Raw genomic sequence first — 10,702 nt, 5'->3', positions numbered from 1 at the left:
CTGCTGATGCTGAGTGTTCAGCCTGCTGGCTACAGAGACCAACTCTCAGATACATCTCCATTCTTTGAGGAGAACAACCAGCCATTTGACTAGTTGATTAAACATTTTTCCGCCCTGAGTAGAGCTGCAATTCATTTGTACTGGAATAGTCATATATTCCAGATACAACTTTGCTTGTAGGGCTTTATACAGCAGAACTCTCTAAGGGTTTATAGAGTGTTTGATCTACTGATTTGGGGTCCCATATGACTACTGCAAGGGAGGTGAAGCAGTGGCCACATGGCTATATAATCCACTTATCCATTTACACACTGCACTATCCCTAAGCTGCCATTTTGGAACACTCTGTTGAAGGCACAGCGAGGCACTAGCTCAGGAACAATACTCTGCGAGAATGGGGTGCCATCCTCCAAGATGTAGCATACACTCTAAATCAAAGACCATTACACAGTGCTTTGTTTCCAATAGGTAGAATACGTGGGTCCAGGACCAAGGGGTGAAAGCAGAAGTGGTCTCACTCTTACCATCACTCCAGGAAGCATTTGTGCTTCCCATCTCCACAGTTCTGGATTCTGCAGGTTTAGAGGTTTTAATTCACAAAGAGGCAACACTTCCACCAGGGGTAACATCAAGAGGAATTGAACTTGTAGCTGTGACTGCCACCCGGGTACTTTGAGCTCCTCGTGTCAAAGGACCAACAAGCAATAAGCAGAGTCACCACTCTTTCAGGGATAATTAATGCTAATCATCAGGAGGAGGCAAGGCTTATTTTAACCAATGGAGAGCAGGATGTTACATCTTTGGTACCCAGTTGAGTAATCTGGAGCCTCCCTTGCCCAATATTTATGGTAAATCGACAAGAGCAGGGGCCATAGCCCAGGAAAGATATGGTGACCACTAGCTCAGATCCCGCTGGATAGAGGGTCTAGATCGTGCCACCATGTAAGTCACTAAGGCCAGAAGAGGCGCTGAGAATAAGGGGGATCGAGAATGGGGAGTAGAGGAGGGAGATGATGAGTATCAGTTGCGACCTCAAGATCAATCATGGTAGTAGGGGTTGTAGTTGGTCCCACTAACTTTTCTCTGTAAATTTCCTTCAGGAAAAGAGGCCCACCAGAATCCCAGAAGAGATGTTCTCAGAGCTTAAATTAAGAAGTGGAGCTGTGTGGCACAGGTGTGGGTTGTAGTTGATGCTATTCTGTACTGCCTCGCCCAACCCCCACCCGCAGGACTGATGGACCTATTTCCTCTCAGCCAGCAGCCCTCACTGGGAATTTCCCCAGCTCAAGAGAGTTGCCTCACCCAAGGTCAGACTCTTTCCCCAGGGCAGGTTGCTTTAGGGTTATAAAGGTCCAGCTCCATTGCCCCAACTCAGGACAACTCTGACAGACCATCCCAGGCTTCAGAGCTCCTTTACGACTGGCTGAGGTCTTAAAACTGCATCACCCAACTTATCTCTCTGCCTAATCTTGCCTTTTTGCCTCCCTTTGCCCAAGAGCAATTCCTAATAAAGTTCCTGTATGTTAATCTCCATCTCAGAGTCTACTTTCCAGAGAACTGGACCAGCTCTTCTAAGTTGATGGTAACAACTCAGAGCAGGGGTCAGCAAAGATTTGTTTAAAAGGGATAGACAGTAAAAGTTTTAGGCTTTGCGGCCCATATGGTCTTTATCACAACTACTCAGCTCTGATGTAGCGCAAAAGCAGCCTCAGACAACATGCAGATGAGTGTGACTATGTTTTGATAACACTTTATTTACAAAAGCAGGCATTGGGCTGCATTTGGTCTATGGGTCTTAATTTGCTAACCCCTGCCTTAGAGAAATTTTTTTCACATGTGCACAAAATAGGCATGTTCAAAGATTTTAATTGCCACATGGTTTGTAATAACAAAATTTTAGAAACAATCTACATGTACATTAGAAAAAAAAGGTTAAATAAATTGTGGTTCTTACACATTTCTAGAGTACTATGCAACAGATAGAAAGAATGAGATTAGATCTATACAACAGCATCGTCCAATAGAAATATAATGTGAGCCACATATGTCATTTAAAATTTTTCAGTAGTCACACTAAAAAATGTGAAAAGAAACAGATGGAATTAATATATTTTGAGCTCTATATACCCAAAATATTATCACTTCAATATGTGATCAATATAAAAATTATTGAGATAGTGTGCTTTTTGTGTGTATACTGTCTTTGAAATCTGGTGTATATTTTATACTTACAGCACATCTCAATTCAGGCTAACTACATTTTCAAGGGCTTAATAGCCACATGTGGCTAGTAGCTACTGTATTGGACAGGAGAGATCTGTTAGTACTGACATGAAACATCATTGAGACAAATTGTTAAGTGAAAAAGTGAAGTTGCAGAACAATATATTACAGTATGAACCATTTATATGAGAGAAAAAAAAAACCTATTTCTATAGGAACATATTGAAAAAAGAAAAAAAAGATATATACAGATACATACCCCAATGTAGAGAGAGGCTTTAGATGGAAAGGAGGGACTCTCTCTCTCCTTATCTGATTTTTCAAAATAAGCTTTTTATTTTGGAATAACTTTAGATTTACTAAAGAGTTGAAAGATAACACAGAGAGTTCCTATATGCCCCTCACCTAGTTTTTCCTATTGCTAACATCTTACATTAATGTGGTATATTTATCAAAATTAAAAATCCTCCATGGGTACATTACTGTTAACTAACCTTTAGTCTTCATTCAGATTTCACTGGTTTTTCCACCAATGTCCTTTTTCTGTTCCAAGATTCAATCTAAGATACTGCATTTAGTCATCATGCCTTTCTAGCCTCCTATGCTCTGTGAGGGTCCCTCCGTCTTTCTTTGTTTCCCATGACCTTGACAGTCTTGAGCAGTGCTGGCCAGGTATTTTGCAGAATGTCCCTCAATTTGGGTTTGTCTGATGATTTCTTCCTGTCTAAACTGGGGTTATGAGTTTGGGGGAAGAATATCACAGATGTGAAGTGCCCTTCTTGTCATGTCTCATCATGAGGTATAGGATATCCACATAATTTATCACTGGTGATGTTAACCTTGATTGCCTGGCTACGGTTGTGTTTGCCCGGTTTCTCTACTGTAAACTTATTATTTTTCCCTTTCTATACCCTGTTCTTTGGAGGCAAGTCACAAAGACCAGACCCTACTCAAAGGTGGGGGAATTAAACTCCACCTTCTGGGGGAGGGTAGAGTGTCTACTGATATTATTTGGAATTCTTCCTAAGGAAGAATTGTCCAGTCTTCCTTCTTTATTTTATTCATTCATTCATTCATTCATTCATGCATTTATTTATTTATTTATTTATTTATCAGTATGGACGCACATATTTATTTTATACTTTGGGTTATCTTCCAACCTAATTGTTTTTTCCCAGTGAATACAAATTCATGTAATATATATATATTTTTTTTTCTTTTTTTAATGCAGAAACATACAAACAACTGTACTATGTGAGAAGCAAACCATATGTCTGGCAAGATTTTTTTCTCCAGCTCTTCATGACTGCCTTTGAGTAGGATAATCACTGGCTTATTGCTATTCAGCTAGCAACCTGAGATGAGCTATTTTAACTCTCCAGGCCTTGATTTTTCCGTCTGAATAAGAGAGTATTTCATGAAATGGTCTCAGTGGTGAAGGGGATAATGTTTGTATGTTTATAGGAGTACGGGTTTGTTGTTGTTGTTGTTTTGGTCTATTAATAGACCTTAAGTTCTTAATGGCAAGGGTTATCTTCTCTTATTTATGTTGGAAAATGAACCCAGAGCTAATAGCCTTTGAGAACATCACATAAACATAATCAATATTTATATCCCCTATCACAACCCCAAATAGTTCTGCTCTGCTCTCTCACTTTTCTGAGTTAGATTTGTTTTTCTGATTCTTCTTCTGTTCCAAGACTCAGTCCAGGACGCTACGCTGCACTTAAGTCATCATGCCTCTTCAGTCTCCTCTGCTCTGTGGCGGTTTCTGTCTTTCCTCATGTCCCATCATCTTGACAATCTCTTCCTATTCTTCCTCAGCGTTTTCCCCGGTGGCTAAAATCCACTCTGAGGCCCCACACTCAAGGCCCTGCCCTAACAGGCATCTGCTGACCTCTTTGGCTTCATTCTTGTCCCTCTCATCTACCTGTAATACAGCTACAATGATGTCCTTATCACTACTGTGAATGAAGGTGCTTATGGAATACTGAATATCTCCCTCCTCTATGTGAGGCCTTGTCATAGTTCCCAGGCCACAGGAATGAACCAGGTAAGAACTCTGTTTGAGAGCTCACAGTTCAGTGGGGGCACCAAGTCATCAATCCATAGCAATCTGACATAATAGAGGGATGAATGGAGGACCATGGGAGCACAGTAGAGGGAGGACCTAATTGCCTATGGAGGGACCTAGCCTGGAGAGAATCCAAAAGGCTTTGCAGAGATGCTAATTTTTGAGCTGGGCTTTGACAGGTAAGAGTTTACCAGGTAGCGAATAGGAGAAGTAGTATTCCAGGTACAAGGAAAGGAATATATATATATATACAAGCCAGAAAAATGTCAGAGAACAGGGAACAATATGTATAATGTGTCTGGAACCAAAGTGCAGAAGAAAGAATGTGAGACAGAAGAATGAGTTGGGGACCAGTCTGTGAGGGGCCTGAATTCCGGGCTGAGAATTTCTACCTGGGGAATTTTAAAGATTTTGAGAGAAGGAAATACCTAAATAAATTATAGGTATAGTATCAGAGGCTTACTATGTGAGTAACTGTTCATCAACAAACATTGAGTACCTATAACACATCAAGCACTATTTTTTTGTTTCCTCCTCCACTTTAATTTGAACTCCAGGGTAGGAACTGTGTCTGATTCATTTCTGTGTCCTCAGCAGAGTCTAGTATAGAGCAGGAACTCAGTACACATGCACTGAATGAGTGAATTAGAAGGCCAGGTGAGACCCTGTGCCTGGGTTCTGCTTAGGATCTCACTGTGCAGGATTGGGGTCAAGTCCTTGGCCATGGGTTTCTCATGGCTCTGAAGATTTCCTGGGTCAGGAGATCTTTATACACGCAGGAGCCCCATCCCCTCCTGCTGATGCAGTGCTCAAGGCTCCCAGAGGAAGCACTAAGGACTGGATTGCTTCAGAGCCAGAAAATGCATGGCCCATGAGAGTTTCACTTCAGAGATAAGCAACCCACATGGCCATGGGAGACATGAATTGAGGCCAGCGCACAAGAGAAAATATGCTTAGCATTGTCACGGAGGCCTCCAGGCCAGTACTTGAACTGATCAAATATCGGGATCCTTAAAAGGTGTTGTTTTGGGATGGCTTTTGGCAGAGGAGAATCAAAATAATCAAAACCTCGACCACCATGTAGTGAATCCCTGCTACATGCTAAGAAACTGTGCTAAGTACTCTACACCAGGGGGCCCCAACTCCTAGGCCTTGGACTGGTACCGGTCTGTGGCCTGTTAAGAACTGGGCCACACCGCAGGAGGAGAGTGGTGGGCAAGACAGTGAACCTTCATCTGTATTTGCAGCTGCTCCCCAGTGCCAGCCTCAGCTCCACCTCAGATCATCAGGCATTAGATTCTCATAGGACTATGGCCATGCCACCCTGAACAAGCCCAATCCCATTTAATCTCATGAAGCTAAGCAGGGTCGGGCCTGTTTAGTACTTAGATGGGAGACCACCTAGGAAGACCAGGTGCTGTAGGTGTAAAAAATAAAAAATGAGAGATTGTAAGCTGACAAGTTTCTTGCAATCTGTGAGGTCAATCAAGTGTTGCCTCACCTTAAAAAAAAAAAAAGATTCTCATAGGAGCACTGGTCCCTGGTGCCAAAAAGTTTGGGGACCACTACTCTACGCTCTATCTTACTCTCATTACTACCTCTAAAATATAACTCCAATCATTATTCTTCTCCTTGTCCCCAAAGCCAGAGGCTCTTACATTTTCTCCTTGGGGGCATTCTTGTCCCTCCTGTAATCAGTTCTCCACCTGGCAGTCAGAGTGAACATCTAAAACCTACTAACAAGTCATGTCACTCTCCTGCTGCTCAAAGCTCTCCAGTGGCCTGCATCGCACAAAGTCCTTACGGGGGCCTATAAGGTCCTACATGTCTTGACCTCTGGCACTATCTCCATCTTGTCTCCTACTCCTGGCTCCCCCACTCTGGCCTACTGTCCCTCAAATTCACCAACTCTTCCTTGGGGCATTTACAACCACTGTTCCCTCTGCCTTGCACACTCCGGAAGGTCCCGTGCTGACCCCTTGTCATGTAGATCTTTCTTCCTCAGAAAGATCTCCCTGGGGCACCCTCTTTAGTGAGGCCCTCATCCCAAAGTCACTGTCTGACATATCAGTGCATTTTTCTTCACAGGATTCAACACTATCTGAACTTATCTTACTCATTTATTTTTTGCTTCTCCCACCAGGGCACACCCTTCATGGGAACAGTGACCTTGTCTGTCTCTTCCCCACCGGCTCTCCAGTGCCTGGCACAGGGCTTGGCCTCTGGCAGAGCCCCATACATAGGTACTGAATAAATGTACATGTGAATGAATGAATGTCTCCCCCTCCACACCTCCAGGCTAGCCCATGAGAGCCCATGCCAAGCAGCATGATCTGCACTTCGTAGGCAAAGCTAATCCCAAGTGTGTGGACTGACAGATGGTGTGGAGCCCGAGCAGAGGCACGGCTTTTATTAGTCTGAGTTGCTTTTGCTTGGAATAGGATTAGCATAAATACCATCCCAGGCAAGTGGATAAGGTAAAGCTCTGTTAGTTACATTCAGATTTTGTTTCCCTGACACAATCTAAAACTATGCTTTTGCTGGGTTAGTCCAATTCATGGCTAAGGGTGCTGCTCAGAGAGGTCAAATAAGGTGGGAGAGGGGAAGGTCACACACGATCCTTCTCAGTCCTCCCCCGCTCTCCCCCACCAGTCCCCTCCTCTCTGTGCCCTCCACGGTGATCTCTCTAACCCCTAAAATGTAACCTTACCACTCCAGGCAGAAAGCCTTTTATTGGCCCCCATCGTCCCAGGATGAAGTCCAGATGCCTTATAATAATGGAGATGAAGATGTGAGGATGGTAGCTACCACATAACTCTCTTACAATCCCACAACAGCCTTGCAAGGCAGACGAGTATCATTACCCCCATTTGCCAAATGGAAATCTGTTGGCTCAGAGAGGTGCGATGAGTTGCCCAAGGTTACTTGGCCCGTGTGCCACAGAGACAGGCTTTGAGACAGGCTTTAAGACAAGCTGTGGACTGAAGAGCATTCAAGGCCCTTCCTGAGCAGGCCAGCCTCCCTCTGCAGCAAAGCTGCCACGCTTCTCCAGGTGCCCAGGCGTGAGTCTCGCCTGACTCAGCCAAGTCAAAGATAGGTGTTTGCCCTGTGAAACTTCCATTTTCTGGCTAAGAAGCATCACTTGCTTTAGCCTTTTCCTCTTTAGCTCTATCAAGGACCATTCAGCTTTAGGGGGAGTCATTGTCCACAAAGAAACAAAGTTTTTAAGAACTGCTTTAGAATAATATTTACAATAGTAAAATCTAACATTTATGGACTATTTAGAGTCAAGACAATGCTAAGTGCTTTTCATGTATTATCTCACTTTGAAATTTATTTATTTGAATAAGGAACCCCCTACATATCCTTTTTTAAAAAAGAGTTACAAAAAGGTATTGGTGGAAAGTAAGTCTCTCTCCCTCCTCTGCACCCCTGTCCCCCACTTCCCTTCCCAGAGACTGCAATGTGCCCAGTTCCTGGAATGTCCTGCAGAATCCATGAATTACTAGTATCTCATTTCATCTTCTTACCAGTCCTTTAAGATAGGTATTATTATTCTTGTATTACATATTGGGAAACAGGTTCAGAGACAGCAAGCCGCTTACTCAAGGTCACAGAGCTTTGAGCAACACAGCTGGGATTTTGCCCCAGATGAGCTGCCTCTTAAGCCCATGTGAGTTCTCACCCCGGGCTGCCCTGCCTCCCACAGGAGGAGAGAACTGGAAAGTTGAGCTGAGATGTGTATGCTGGCCAGTCAGCTGGATTTGCTCACTGACAGGCTTTTGCTCTATATACCAGTCTTGCAGCAAAGAATTCAAATTTGGGTCTCAGTAACATGACAAATTACGACCTGTCACAGACCTTCGAGGCTATTGACAAATCATCAAGACCTCAAATATTCCAATCCTGAATCCCTCTAGTCATCAGTTTTCACTGTTTCCTGCCTCCTTGCACCTTCATGCCCTTGGTATGCCCTTCGGAGGCATCAGCTCTGACGAGCTGCTCAGTATAAATAAGGTGATGTGAGAAAGGATAGAACAAACACACTGGGCAGCTGTAAAACCTGGATTACACCTCAACTCTGCCCCTCTGGCCCGCATGGGTCATGCCACCTCTCTGTGCCTCAGTGTCTTCACTTATAAGATGGGAATAATTACATCTACCTTAAAAGGCTTAGGGATCCTCAAGTGAGGTAATAAAGGCAAAATGGCAAGTAGCAAAGCCCCATTCAAATGGCATGATTTTCAATAACAATAAAAGCTGGAGTGAATCTGGTAGTCTTCATGGAAAAACAGCTGGCTAAATTCACATCTACTGGACATTCACTTCTTTCCATCCTACCCACCAACCCGCCTTTGTAAAATCTTTCATAGTTTACCAAATCCTTTTTGTCTATTGTCTTACCAGTCTGACCTAAGCCTAGGAGGCAGAATGGGCAGGATTTGTCATCCCCAGTTTACAGATGAGGAAACTGAGGTTCAAGAGGGGAAGTGCCTTGCCCAAGGTCACAGAGCTAGTGAGAGGTGGTATGGTCCCTGTCGCTGCCCTGCCCTTGCCCATGGGATAGAGTTTGTGCTCCTTAACTTGGCACTTGAGACTCATCAGGATCTGGCCCCCCATCGACCTCCCCAGATCCATCTCTCAGCACGCAGCCACTTTACGTATCATCATTCCTCAAACATGCAATAACATTTCTCAGCCTTTTATCCTTGTACTCGATGTTCCCTCTACCAGGCTGCCTCGTAGATCCCGACCCAGCCTTTGTTCATTTCTCCTATAGACTCCATGACAGGTGCCCGACACAATAAGTTTTCATCATTGTCCTCACTACTGTATTGATCATTTTGCAGAGTGATTCAGGGCTTAGGCTCTGGAGCCAAATGACCTGGGTTTAAATCCTGGCTCAACTACTTAATAGCTGAGTGATCCTGGGCAAGTTACTTAACCTCTCTGTGCCGTGGAGATGTATTCTCAAACAAATCCCGAAGTACCTACCTCCTCGGATTGTTGTGAGGAGTGAATGATATGTGTAAAACAATAAGCACAGGGCCTGGCCCAGAATAAGCAATGCCTATTAACTATCATTGTTATTTTCTACTTATATTCAGTGATGCCTTCCTTTTCCCAATCCCTGCGCTGGGCACACCAAGCTGACTCAGAGGTAATGTCTGGCCTCAGAAACCAAGGGAGGAGTGAGGCATGTCAACACCCCATGAAAATGTATTCATTGTGACCAAGTCACTGTTTTGCTTAAATCATCCTGTGCTCATGTTCATGGGCTCCAAGGAGTAAACTCCATTCTGCAACCACTCCTTCCCTGCCAGAGGTGGCCTAGGTCCTCATGCTCCCTGCCCCACTGAGTGTTACATCCGTGGGGAATGGTTTTGTCAGCTCCCCCTTCTCTCCATGATAATTCCAGAGACAGAAGAGCCAGCTGCAGTAATATTTATCTCCCTAGGCTGCTTCCTCAGCTGAGATTTACAGGCTGTGCCTGTCACAGTGACCCTGCAGGCTCAATTACAGATCTGCTTCCAGGCTAGTCTGGGGCAGAAACCTGCCTAGATTTGCCAAGCTGCCCCTAGAGAGCCACAGGCCCTGTCAAACCTGGGACCTCAGAGAGCATGAGGCCCATTCAACTGCCTTGCTTATCACACATGAAGATATAGAAGCCAGAGATGGGGAATACATTCAAAGTTCCCACCAGGGAAAATGGGCCCAGCATGAAGTCTAATGCTGGCCTCTGAGTGCCATCAAGGGAGCTTATTTTACTGTAGATGAGTGCATGACTTCATTAGTACCCAAATAGCTTTCTTTTTATATAACAAAACTATTTGCTATGGAAACATGCTTTGAAACTTAAGCCTAAAGCAAGACATTGCACTTCCATAAACAAAGACCATATTCTGTCCCCACAATTAGGAATGTATGAAGTGCAGCCTACACATTGCCCAGCTCCACCAGCCTGTGACTACAAAATGGAGTCCCATTTTTGTCCAAAAGCAATGAGCCTGATCCCCCTTCTATATAAGCGGGAACTTATCCCTCTCAAAGGGTCCCTCAATTATTCTTAGGAATCCCCCAAAGTAGCAACAAACCAGCCTGTAGATTATAGTCACCATAAGACAACTGCCTGTTCTTCTTCTCCAGCTCAGACTCTTTCTTCATCAATATCCTCAACTAGTGAGGCCCTTAGAAGGAGTCCCACTGCTGCCACCATTAACAGTGCCTCTGTGGGGACAGCGTCGGGACTCAAAAGTGCCCTATACTGTCTCTTCTCTGGTTGCAACCACCCAGTGGGGTTAGGTCCCCAGGGAGGGAATCCAGGTCCCTTGACACCTAGTCCTATGAGATGTAGGAATTGGGTCCCCTTTGTGGATTGAAAGTTTATCTGAGAGTCCTTGGTCA

At 44.3% G+C, this 10,702-nt stretch overlaps 1 pseudogene; it reads left to right on the top strand.

The window, feature by feature from the left end:
- Positions 1-5,603: 5,603 nt before the first annotated feature.
- On the top strand, positions 5,604-5,723 carry LOC111745966 (annotated as a pseudogene).
- The last annotated feature ends 4,979 nt before the right edge of the window (positions 5,724-10,702 follow it).

This window comes from Pteropus vampyrus, unplaced genomic scaffold (assembly GCF_000151845.1).
Source record: "Pteropus vampyrus isolate Shadow unplaced genomic scaffold, Pvam_2.0 Scaffold170, whole genome shotgun sequence".
NCBI classification, from domain to species: Eukaryota; Metazoa; Chordata; class Mammalia; order Chiroptera; family Pteropodidae; genus Pteropus; species Pteropus vampyrus.
The sequence above is the reverse complement of the archived record's forward strand: the minus strand, read 5'-3'. Positions and strand labels throughout refer to the sequence as shown.